This window comes from Siphateles boraxobius, unplaced genomic scaffold (genome assembly GCF_051911475.1).
Source record: "Siphateles boraxobius isolate OS27281-9 unplaced genomic scaffold, OSU_SipBor_1 104, whole genome shotgun sequence".
Taxonomy (NCBI): domain Eukaryota; kingdom Metazoa; phylum Chordata; class Actinopteri; order Cypriniformes; family Leuciscidae; genus Siphateles; species Siphateles boraxobius.
Genome location: NW_027508705.1, coordinates 1,340,561 through 1,353,036, shown reverse-complemented (window position 1 = coordinate 1,353,036; position 12,476 = coordinate 1,340,561). Strand labels below are relative to the sequence as shown.

The window sequence follows — 12,476 nt, the reverse complement described above, 5'->3', positions numbered from 1 at the left end:
ACGATTGACATGAGGTGGACAGAATTTTCAATTTAGGTAAATTCCATCTGAAACTGTGATGTGCAGATTAAAGTGCACTTTAAACCTTACTCTTTATTTATATAGCCAGATATCATCAAAATTGATAACTGAACGAATTGCTAAATTAAATAATATTTGCTTAAAGTTCTACGTTTAAAGGCTCATTTCTTTTTCATCTCCTCTTCAACAGTGGCAAGGAAACCCCTCGGTTACACACACTTATGAAAAGCAGAGCAGCTTAACCGAGGCCGGCCTCCTGCAGGAGATTTTGTCAGTTTGCTTTTTTCCACCAGCAACAGGATCAGCCGTAAATACTCTCTTCCCAGGAGTGCGCATGGCTTCTCTTTTACACAGATTCACACACTCTCTATAGCTCTTCTCTCTCTCCCTCTTTTTGTGGGTCCTACAAACAGTCGAACTCCTTTCTTAGCCATTGGTTCCTAACCCAGATCAAATGTTAGGGTTTAAAAAGCTAAAGTCTGATGTGGATGAGCAACTGCCCATAAAACACTTTAATCCCTAATGCTGTAATGTATTTAATTTCACACTCTCTGCTGCTGTGTCCCCTTTTTAGAATTACTGAGGGTGGGGGCTGGGTCAGGGTCTGGGACAGAGGGGGCCACTCAAGCCCTTCCAATGCAAAATATGAAGATTGAGGACGCCGCTCTAAAACATTTGAGCTCTTCATAGAGCTGGAACCACAGAATGCCACTGCACTGTTTGGATGCTTGTATTTAAATTGGAGCAGAGGGCTTTAAAGAGCAGAGGAATGCAATGATATCTGCATTGTCCTAAACCCTGCTTGAGAGACCCGGGCAAATCCCATTGTATGCGTGTTACTATGGAGCTTCATAAAGTTGAAGACCAATATAGTTGTGCCTTTATTAGATGAGGATCTGCACAGGCGGATGGGATATTGGATGCAATAATTCCCTGCTAGGAGTGCACACATAGCCTCTTTTATATCGCCCTCTAATATCCAATTTACGGGCGAGAGGACCTCAGCCAACTGAGCCCACTAAGTTAAAATGCAAAGTCTTCAGCGTGAGATGGAATTAAGGCCAACTTTTCCTCTCTTGTGTTTGCCAACACTTTTGAGGTTTAAAGAAATATGAAACTTTTCTCTTTTTTCCCCTCAGTCTCTTTTATGGGAGATAGATGCAACTGAACACATCAACTAACTCAGATGTGAGATGAAAACTCGCAGCTTTTGTGATTTCGCGTGTTGTTCGATAAAAGGGTTTATATTATGTTTGGATAACTGTGTGTTTAATTAAAAAGTAAATTAAGAAGATGCTGGCAAAGTTAGCCCTGTTGGACATACTTGCCACTGACAGTTTTCTTTGGACCTACTAGAATCCTGTTATTCGGTTTAGGAAAAAAAAAGCTTAAACTTAACTTGGTGCTCTTAACAAACAAAAAGAACAGGGTTCTATCTCTTTAGACAAATCATTTGGAGGCATTGAATTCAAGTGCTTTAGTTCTTCAGATCTCTGCTTGGTTCTAAGGGGTTTGTTTTACACGTGCGCGCACACACACACACACACACACACACACACACACACACAGTCAGTTTTCAATTTATTTTGGTGTCTAATTCTCCCACGGACCCTGATACAATCACTGCAAGCGGATGTATTTACTCATAACAAGGCTTAGCTGCAGCCCTGTAAATAAGAATATATGGTGATTTATACGCTAAGCACCAAGGATTGTGTTGCCCTGCTGGTTTAAGCATTTTACACTTTGATAAACTCACCCGAGGCTCTCTGCCACTTTGGGTACTAAACCCTCAGTGTTGACCCAACCCTGCTGCCTTTTGCCCTATTAAGCAGGCAAAACCAATCTGATAAGTGCACATGCCGTTTTCTGGCTCAAAGTGTTATACATGCTTGCCATGGAGTTGTGATGATTTTCTGAAGAAAAAATAAAAATACCACTGAAAACAACGACAAATTTGGTTATCTTGACAAAAAAAAGCAAACCCAAAGTTCCACATGAATGCTGATGTCACCAACACAACTGAACACAACACAAAAACACAAACAACATAAAAGCAACAGCTTGAAATGGGAGACGTTTACTGCATTTATTATTTACTTCCGTAAAGGCAAAAGCTAATGACAGTGTGCAGAGGTCATAAAACAATCATCCATCTTATTATTTGATCATTTCTACTCGATGGCTTCATGGCCATGAAAATGGAATGAAATACTGGGCTTGTCAATAGTGGATCCATAATGACTGTGCTATTTGGCTTTTGCTTTAGAATAATTTAAAAGCTCAGTAATCAATAACTAATCTTGGCTATAGTCAGATGAAATGAAATAAAGTGGTAAATGAAGAGGCACACTATCATAAGATACACTCACACCTTCCTTAGCGAATTAGTCATTGTAATTGTGATTTATCCTAAGTTTTTTTCCCCCTACGTTGACTGCCGTTTGGGATGGAAAATCTGCTCAGTTCTGCGGAATAGATTTAAACAGACACAATTTGTTAAATGAGCTGAGAGTACAACACACACTGCATAACATCTTTTCCTAACTGACTATGTTTGTCTGGTTTTCCAACTACAACAATCTAAATATCGTTAAAACAAGATAAATTTACCTGAAGTAAATCTCCACAACACATTATGACTGATTTCTTATGCTTAAACTAAATGAGGGGAAAAAAAAATTTGCTCATGCATGAAGACAAAATACACATTAATAACTATGAGATTAAGTCACATTAACTATTTTTTTCTTGGTTTTAAGGATACTTAAATTTTCCTTTTTTTGAACTATCAGTGTAAAGTTAGATATTTTTAGAAACAAGACTTGACATTTACGAGGAAAGAAACCATTATTAAATTAGGCAAATATATAGTTTAATTATAAAAAATTATGTAGAACTTTATGAAAGATGGGCATCTAGATTTTCTGGAAATCTGCAAATCTCTCTGCGAATACAAATTCCCTTGTGTGGGTCTGCTCAACTTAACAATCTGGAGCAATACAGAAAGTATCTACAACTGTTGGGATAATGCTAAACTTCTACATGTGTGTGTTTACAGTGGCCCCAAAAGAATTTGAACAAGTCTGAATACCATTGCATTAAACAATCAACCAAACAAATGCCACAAAGGTTTTTTGAGCCGTTTTTCCAGTGCCTTTTAATCAACTGGTGTTTTGATTATTTTTAGTGGATATATTTACTCACTTTGTGTAAAGAATCACATTAACTATCGACATGATTGACTATAACGTCTGACAACCAGTATTACCTATGTTCTACATCGATCAAAACCAACAAACATCCTTTGTGGAGTCCAAATACTTGGGCCTCTGTATGTAAAGGACATGACTTTCACAGTGCAACGTTTGAGGCATGCAGTGGAGTTGGGCTGCTTGCATTTATTAGCGCAGGCCCATCTGTAAATGTTTCTAGAGCTTTAGTGTGTAGTATTTAGTGGACATGCTCACAGCTGCTTTGAAACAGACCACTGCTTTGTGCAGTCACCCTGTGCCCTCTATGACCTCTACCTGCACTGCAGAGCAAACAGAGAGTCAGGAGAAGAGAAAGGATGAGAGAGAGAGAGAGAGAGAGAGAGAGAGAGAGAGAGAGAGAGAGAGAGAGAGAGAGAGAGAGAGAGAGAGAGAGAGAGAGAGAGAGAGAGAGAGAGAGAGAGGGCGCTGCTCTGGCGGAGCTCTGTTAATTCTTCCATATCTAAGCCTCTTTGCTGAGGCTCTCTTTGTCTTCAAAGTCCGAGTCATTAAGGACTAATCCTATCACTCCACCTAATCTGAAGTCGTGGAGTCAGAGTCCAGCTTTCCCTAAAATGGCCTTTGTAGAGCCTAAATAGACATGGTTAAGTTTTAGTCAAGAGCATCCAAAAGTGCCCCTCTCCCATTTTGTGACCCCGGTCCTTCAGGCTCAGTCCTCCCCAAAAATTTAATGGAGTGCTGTTAATGAATCTTCCCCTCTGCTCCTTTATTCACTCCCGCTCATGGGTCTACAGGCCCCACGGGGGGAAATAAGAGCACCGCTCACTTTCACAAAAAAACAAAACAAAGTTTAAGGGCTGATATACTGGGGAAATTGAAGAATTAAATCATTTTGAATAAAACGAAGTTCGCTTTGGGAGTTCAAACCAGCTAGTAAACGCCAAACTACCATTGGTTCGTGGCAATAACGTAATAAGTTGTTGTGCTCTGGGGCTCCGCCTACTTTGACGTGGAAATCTCTAGTTTAGTTCTTCTGTTCAGTCTGTTCAATATATCTGTGCCATATATAGAGATGTGATTTGACTTGAGCTCATGCAAACATATTCACATAGCTATCATCAATTGCTTTCTTAACTTCTGCTTTCTCAACGTTGTCATTTTTGTTGTTGTTATTGAGAGGAAAGAGCATATATTTCCATATATATATATACTACATCAGGATGGTCGCTAACAGTAAACAGCTGCAAATGTCTTTTGAACTACTATTCCCCCCTAAGTGAAGAACGGAAATAAATTTGGCTTTAGTACACAAGAGCCTTTATTTTGTGGAAACCATAGATGTTCAGTGACATGATATTCAGATTGTCGCTTGATCAATATGTGCTTTTCGATGGCAAATTCTTAGATTTGAACTTCCCAAGCCATCTAAACTTTAACATGTAGTTGCGTCCTTATTATGTAGTGTGCTTTATAGCAACATGACATCTGCCAGCGTGGATTTCCCCCCAGTTCTGTTTGAGGACAGCTGTTCGTAAACACAGTGTTCAGGCTTAGTTGTCTGGCTATTAAACCATTAAGAGAGCATTGCTCAAATAGTAAAATAGTGAAAGTGTTTACATAGTGTCTTTCTGGGGTTTGTTAGCCAGGCCGTTGTGGAGAGAGTTGGGTCTGGAGTGTTTTTGGCAGTTACCCACCCTACTCGACCAAAAGCGGCTTAATGAGGCTCAGACAAAACTTTGTAAACATGTTAAGGTAGCCTGCTAGTGTATGTGTCCCTTATCAGGAGCTGAAGCTAGAAATAAATGATAAAGAAGTTACCTAAGCAGATACTCCATTTACTGGTAAGTGAAGAAACTTCTTGATCTATATATTTACACTTGTTTTGTCTTTCGTCATCCTTGTGAGAGCCAAGTTTTTAAAAATGTCCTAGCAAGAAACTTGTCATGAATATGTCTGGGGTCATATTTCATACCAATATCAAACGAAATAAATATTTTTAGGACCACTCATATTTGTTTGCTTTTATTGCCATGACAGTTGAGCACTTTTTCAGCACATAACTCCTCATCTGTGTCTTCTTTTGCAGTCTAAAGGCAGATATAGATGCCTAAAAAGACGCCAGAAAAAAGACCAATTACAATTGAATGTGGAAATAAATGCAAGGAGAAGACTGATTACATTTTGGTGTGCAGATATTACTGTTAGTTTGAAATTCAATAGCAAACAAAATTGTGGTCACATTTTAGATTTGGGTCCAATTCTCACTATTTACTAACTATTAACTATGACTTTTGACTCAATGAACTACCAATTACTGCTTATTGATAGTTAGTAAGGAAGTTGTTAAGTTTAGCTATTGGGTAAGATTAAGAGATGTAGAATATAGTCATGCAGAATAAGGCATTACTATGTGCTTTATAAGTACTAATAAACAGCCAATAACCTAGTAATATGCATGATAATATACAACTTGTGTATACAACGAAATGTAATTTATAATTTGAACAAAAACTGATATTTTTTAACTGAAATTACTGTTCAAAAGTTTGTGGTCTCTCAGATTTTTTGGCTGTTATTAAAAAAGAAGTATCTCCAAGGCTGCATTTATTTGATAAAAATAGAGCTTAATGTATCCCATATATATATATATATATATATATATATATATATATATACTAACCCCTATGTAAACAATAATCATGAATTCTCATTAATTATCATATTAATTTCGCAGTATGTTTTTTCTTTTTTTTTCTTTTAATGATATAGTGTATTGTATATTTAATGCACATAACTATATACATAGCCATCTTCTGCCTAAAGCCTGGTGTCTGTCGTTCTGCTTTTATTGTCACTGGAGAAACAAATGAAAACCATGTGTTGTTCAAGGGTAATAATGGTGCTGTAAAGTGACAGAACAACAAGAGAGTAGTTTTACTGTGCCGTAAATGCAGGTACGAGTCTTTATCATGGGATCTCGTGTTGCAGGGGATGCTGGTCTGGGAACTCCTGCTCATGGAGACAGAAACGGCCCTCACTGCGGCTCCAGGGCCCCCACCCACACCAGGAATTACGCCAACACCGAAGGGTCAGGGGTCAGTCTCTAAAATGTTTATGCTCCGTCCTGTGATTTTGAACTCCCCCCGCTATTTTGGTAGGAGCCCCAAATTTCGAAATGACTTCAAATGTGTATTTTTGTTGTCACAGGCTCAAACTCTGAGAGACTGCTGGGGTGTGTTTATGAACACTGTCTCCGATGGTAAAGATCAACGGCTGCTTTCGCCACAGTAATTGGGGGGTTATGGCTGAACCATATTGACTGGCATCACTTTAGAGACATAATGGAGAACATAATGGAGACTATATTTTATTTTGCGTAATTATAAAATCAGGTTTACTATCGTTAACAAAAAAACCCAAAAAAAAACAGTTTCATTATTTGAAATAAAATAAAATAGATTTTACTTGTCAAGTCAACATTTCTTTTTTTCTTCTTTTTTTCATTCAATTAAACTTGTAGAACTAAAACAATCACAGCTAAATAAACTGAAAATAATAAATTAAAAATAAAAACAAAACTACAGTTTATAGACATAAAAAAATACCAAAATTCCTAACAATTTAATAAATTATGAGGCACATCAGTTCATGAAAAAATAACAACCAACCTTTTGTAATGTTTTTATTAACCTCAAAAACTGCGTTGTAGCTGCGCATACCTTTTTAATAAAGAAAATATCAACTACATGTCAACAGATGAGGGACACAGCCTACTTGTAAAAGCAACACAATCACTATAAGGGTGTAAAACTCTGACAGCTTGTTATCTTTCAGTGACAGAAGCCAAATCAGCACGGCTTACCGACCCAATGTAAATCAGCGGCGTAAAATAAGCAGTGGCTAAATCAGCCAGAGACAGAGAGGCTCTTTGTTGCAGCGTGCAGATTAATATCTTAAGCGTGTACCATTGTTCAGAGTTATGTCACCAGCGGCCGTAATGATATCTTAAATTAATGAAGTGATGAAAGCGGCGAAGGAGAGGCCTGTGATTTACAGGATTGCTTTTAGCTGATGCACACCGCCATCAGTGGAGATAAATCAGCCGCTGGGAGCCATGGGGGAAAATGAATGGATCTGCACACGGGTTTACAGTTCAATTAGTAAGGCACAAGGACGCCAGCGCAAAGTAATTAGCCCGGCCAGGTATTTAGATGAAAGAAGCGGCAAATGAAACAACGGAAGATGCATTTTCTGTTGGAGGAACATCTTAGGTCTTTGCTGAGTTATGCTTCTAAAATAGATATACAGCAAACACATCATTTCATATTTTTTTTAATGTAGGTGACAAATTCAATAATTTCAAGGTGAAGTGTTTTATTTCTCCACAAAAAAAAAAGTCGGTTTGCAAACAGTCCCTCCATCTTTAATTGTTCTTCTAACTATAAGTAACTATTCAACATGTGATCTAACTCATTCGAGTATTATTAGACTGTCTGCTTAAAGGGATAGTTCACCCAAAAATTCTGTCAGTAATTACTCACCCTCATGTTATTCCAACCCCGTAAGACCTTTGTTCATCTTCGGGAAACAAATTAAGATATTTTTGATTAATTCTGAGAGCTGGATCACTTCTCCATAGGCTTTTAAGGGATTGAAACTTGTTCCCCGAAAAGTTATTAAAGACATCGTTAAAATAGTCCAAGTGACTACAGTGGCTCAATCCTAAGTTTATCAAACGACGAGAATACTTTTTGTGCGCAAAACCCCCCAAAAATTACGACTTCATTTCGTAGTGCTTCTGTGTTGTACGTCACACGCATCACACACATGACCAGCGTCGGCCAATAGTGAGCCTACGTGTGACGTACAACACAGAGAAGCACTACGCTGTTAAACTACGTGAACTGACTCGAGAAACACAGAGAAGGAAATTAATAGTTGAAATAAAGTCGTTATTTTTTTTTTGTGCACAAAAAGTATTCTCGTCGCTTGATAAACTTAAGATTGAGCCACTGTAGTCACTATTTTAACGATGTCTTTAACAACTTTTCGGGGAACAAGCTTCAATCCCTTTAGAAGCCTATGGAGGAGTGATCCAGCTCTCAGATTTAATCAAAAATATCTGAATTCGTGTTTCCGAAGATGAACGAAGGTCTTACAGGGTTGGAACAACATGAGGGTGAGTAAATACTGACAGAATTTTCATTTTTGGGTGAACTATCCCTTTAATATTTGCTAACACTTTATTTTGAAGCTCCTCAATAGACATTCTACTGGCAACTATACGTCAACAGATTCTACTAACCTGAACCCTGATCCTAACCTGTAACCGTCTACTACAGTCTACTAATACTCTAATGAGAGTTAGTTGACATATAGTTGCAAAGTTACCTTTAACAATGTCTAAAGTGGATCATAGAAATAAAGTGAAACCAACAGTCCTGCCTCAAACTCATGCTATTGGTCCAACTGATCAAGTGCAGTGTTTTTATAGAACCAAAACTGCCAAATTACTCTTTTTGTTGTTTTTGCATGTTCTGCTGAGGTATTTTTTTTTTAACAGAAAATAAGGTAAAACTTTAAAGTCATCATAAACCAGAGTTGCGGTAGTCTTTAATTCCCTATTGTTATGTATATCCAAGTAAAACGGCTTCTCGAACAAGAACAAATGTAGTGCGGGACTTGATTTTGTTCATCTGTAATTGATTGGATGGTTTTGGTTTGCTATTGATGTGATGTCATGTGAGTGACAGGTTGCCCCGCCCTCACGCCAGTAAACACGTCATCAGAGGAGAAAAGTTGGTCAGAGTTTGTTGTTTTTTTTCCCAAAAAATGTCTTCTTCATTCATAATAAATACAGCAAAATTCCATTTAAAAAATGAACTTTCAAATTTTATTTCATGGTGACTGAAAGACTTAAACGTGTGGTAATGGGGAATTTATCCCTAATTACAACCAACCTGAGAAGGCTCCCCAGTAAAGCAGAATGACCTCCACATGCCCTGACCTTCTTTTTATTCTGCTTAACAGGCAGGCTTAGTGAACTACTAAGGTAACTGATGCCACTTTCTCAGAAAATCAATAATTAAATTCGGTCGTACATGGACCGGTGGCCTGCACCTGAACTGGAGTTTTGTTTTTCATTCCCCCATAAAGTGGTCCAGCATTCTCTCTAGATTACTTTACGCCATGTCAGATCACATACACTACCTGGCAAAAGTTTGGACACAAATACTCATTGTGTATTATTACTATTTCCAACATTTTAGAGTAATAGTACAGTCTTTATTCAAAACTATGAAATAACAGAATTGGAAGTATCAGAATTATATTAAAAAAACTGTTATATTTTAGCTTATTTTTGCTAGTGGTTCTGCTGGACATTCTCTCAACCAACTTAATGGGATGTAGTCAACATGCTGGACACTTGTTGACTGCTTTTCTTTCATTCTGCTTTTCTTTTATTTTTGAAAGTACAATTGAAGTTTTGTAATATATATATATATATATATATATATATATATATATATATATATATTAGGGCTGTGCAACAATTAATCGCATTCAAAGTAGCAGTTTATTTACATGTGTGTTTACTGTGTATAATTGTTTTGTATATATAAATACACACACATGCATGTACATATTTAAGTAAAACATATTTTATAATATGTAATTATACACAGTACGCACACATATATTATGTAAAGACACACTTTATTTTGGATACAATTAATTGTGATTAATCCTTGCACAGCACTCATATATATATATATATATATATATATATATATACAATTGATATCTGTCTACAAAGCTAATCTGAAGCATTAAGCGAAAGCATTATGGTTTTAAAATCATGAGAAACATAAATTCAGTCAAGTTTGTTTACACTTCTGACTGGTAGCGTACACAATCTGTGGTATTTTATTATTTTCTAAGGAATGACAGTAAAGACATTTATCATGTTACAAAAGATGTATATGTCAAATAATCTTTTTTTTTTATTTTCTATTCATCAAAGTATCCTGAGAAAATGTATCAGTTTCCTCCAAATATGAAGCAGCAAAAACTGTTTTCAACATTGATAATAAGAAATATTTCTTGAGCAGCAAATCTGCATATTAGAATTGATTTCTGAAGGATCATGTGACACTGAAGACTGGAGTAATGATGCTGAAAATTCAGCTTTGCATCACAGAAATAAATTACATTTGTAAAAATATTAAAACAAAGTTATTTTAAATTGTAATAATATTTCACGTTATTACTGTTTTTACTTTTGATCATATCATTATACCCTGTGTTAGCTATAATAAAGAGACTTTCAAAAGCATTACAAATCTTACCGAATCCAAACTTTTGAACGATTGTGTAAATCTTTAAGGTCTTGCTATAACATCAATTCTCAGCTGTCAGTTTCCTGTATATGTTTAAAGGGTGTTGTGGCATTACCATGTTGTAGTTATCACCTTAACTGAAGTTGTTTTTGTTGAATTGAGCTGTAAACTCATTTAACAGGGTGCTGCATGTGACAGTGGTGTAAACTTCACTCAGTGTAAACCACATTCCCTGTGACCCGGCTCGACGCTCCTGTTCCCACACCATTTGTTCACAAACGCAGTCCTGCTTTCCCGTGGCATGAGAGGCTCACCTTGATACTGAAAATTCCTTCTCTGGTGAACCCGTTTTGTTTTGTAATGTCAATTCATTACACAATTTTTGATGTTAATGTTGTTACTTTTTATAAACTGTAAATCTCCAGATCAGCACACGACCAGCGATGTTCAGGCTAATGTTTGCAGCTTGTATCACCTTGGAGTGCCTCTCTCTCTCTCTCTCTCTCTCTCTCTCTCTCTCTCTCTCTCTCTCTCTCTCTCTCTCTCTCTCTCTCTCTCTCTTTCTGGTTTAAGTTTCCATTAGGGACTCGGCGAGACCCACGGCGTCAGAGCCCATTCAGTCTATTGTTAATCGAGAGCGTCTACAATCAAAGTGTGGAGTGTTTGGGTCAGAAGCCTCAGCGATTGTGGCCTACCCCAGGGCAAGAGTGTGGCCCCCAGGGACCCAAGCGCACCAACCTTCTACACCGCACAGCTATGAAGTTTAGCCGGGGGACTCCAGTGCTTCAAAGAGCTAATGACCAACTCCAGAAATATTTGCTTGATTGAGTGCGTGGTTGACTTGAAGGCTACCATTTTCCTCATATTGATCCACAGGTGAGGTCTTTTGTTTCACTAATAAAAAAACAACAAAAACTTGAGCTAGCTCATCAATCAAAACTTTTGTAACTATTAAAATTAAATAGTATTTTTTTTTTCTTCATGGCTTTTATTCCATGACTGTTGTCATAGAGATAATTTATTTGCTAGTGTATTTAAATTAACTTGGCATATAGACATAATAAAAAAATAAACACAAACAAAAAAGATCGATGACTCATCTTGCACTAATGGGCGTGTCCAAAGCTCTCCAGATGAGGATGTCCCTCCCCTTAATACTCAATCAACCTTGTTGTAGTATTCAATTCAATTCTGTTTATTTATATAGCACCTTTAAAACAACCTTGGTTGACCAAAGTGCTGTACATAAAAAGCAAGAAAAAAAGCAAAAATCACTCACTGTATGATATTGTAGTAGTACATTTCATTTTCAATCTATTTTTTTTAACCAACATTAGAGTAAGCTGGCTTTTATTCCATGTCTGTTGACAGTGAGATAATATACTGTACTTAATTTAGTAAAAAGACTAATTATATAATTAATATAAATAAAAACATACCAAAAATATTGATGACTCATCTTGCACTAATGGGCGTGTCCAAATTTTGATCAGATAAAATGCTTTCCAGATGAGGAATGTCCCTACAATTATTACTCAATCAACATTGAGTAATACTGTATGGAATTGTATGACATTGTAGTAGTACATTTTATATTATTTTTTTTAAAACAAAATTGCAGTTGTCTGGCTTTTATTCTGTCTGTTAGCATCGAGATCATCAATATGCCAGTGTACTTAACTTAATTTAGCAGATAGACATGATTCAAATAAATAGAAACAGACCAAAAATATTGATGACTCATCTTGCACCCATGGGCGTGTCCAAATTTTGGTCCAATAAAAAGCTTTCTGTATGAAGATGAGGACCTCTTAACACTACCTGCTTTGCAATATCAAGAAGCATATTATGATGCAAAAGAAAGGCTATACTGGCTATAAAGGGAAGAACGCTTTCGACATTG

At 36.8% G+C, this 12,476-nt stretch overlaps 1 long non-coding RNA gene across 1 annotated transcript; it reads left to right on the top strand.

The window, feature by feature from the left end:
* The first annotated feature begins 4,844 nt into the window (after positions 1-4,844).
* On the top strand, positions 4,845-7,619 carry LOC143753915 (uncharacterized). Its single transcript, XR_013207837.1, has 3 exons — positions 4,845-5,074; positions 6,222-6,328; positions 6,441-7,619. It is a non-coding gene; the product is annotated as an uncharacterized LOC143753915 (long non-coding RNA).
* The last annotated feature ends 4,857 nt before the right edge of the window (positions 7,620-12,476 follow it).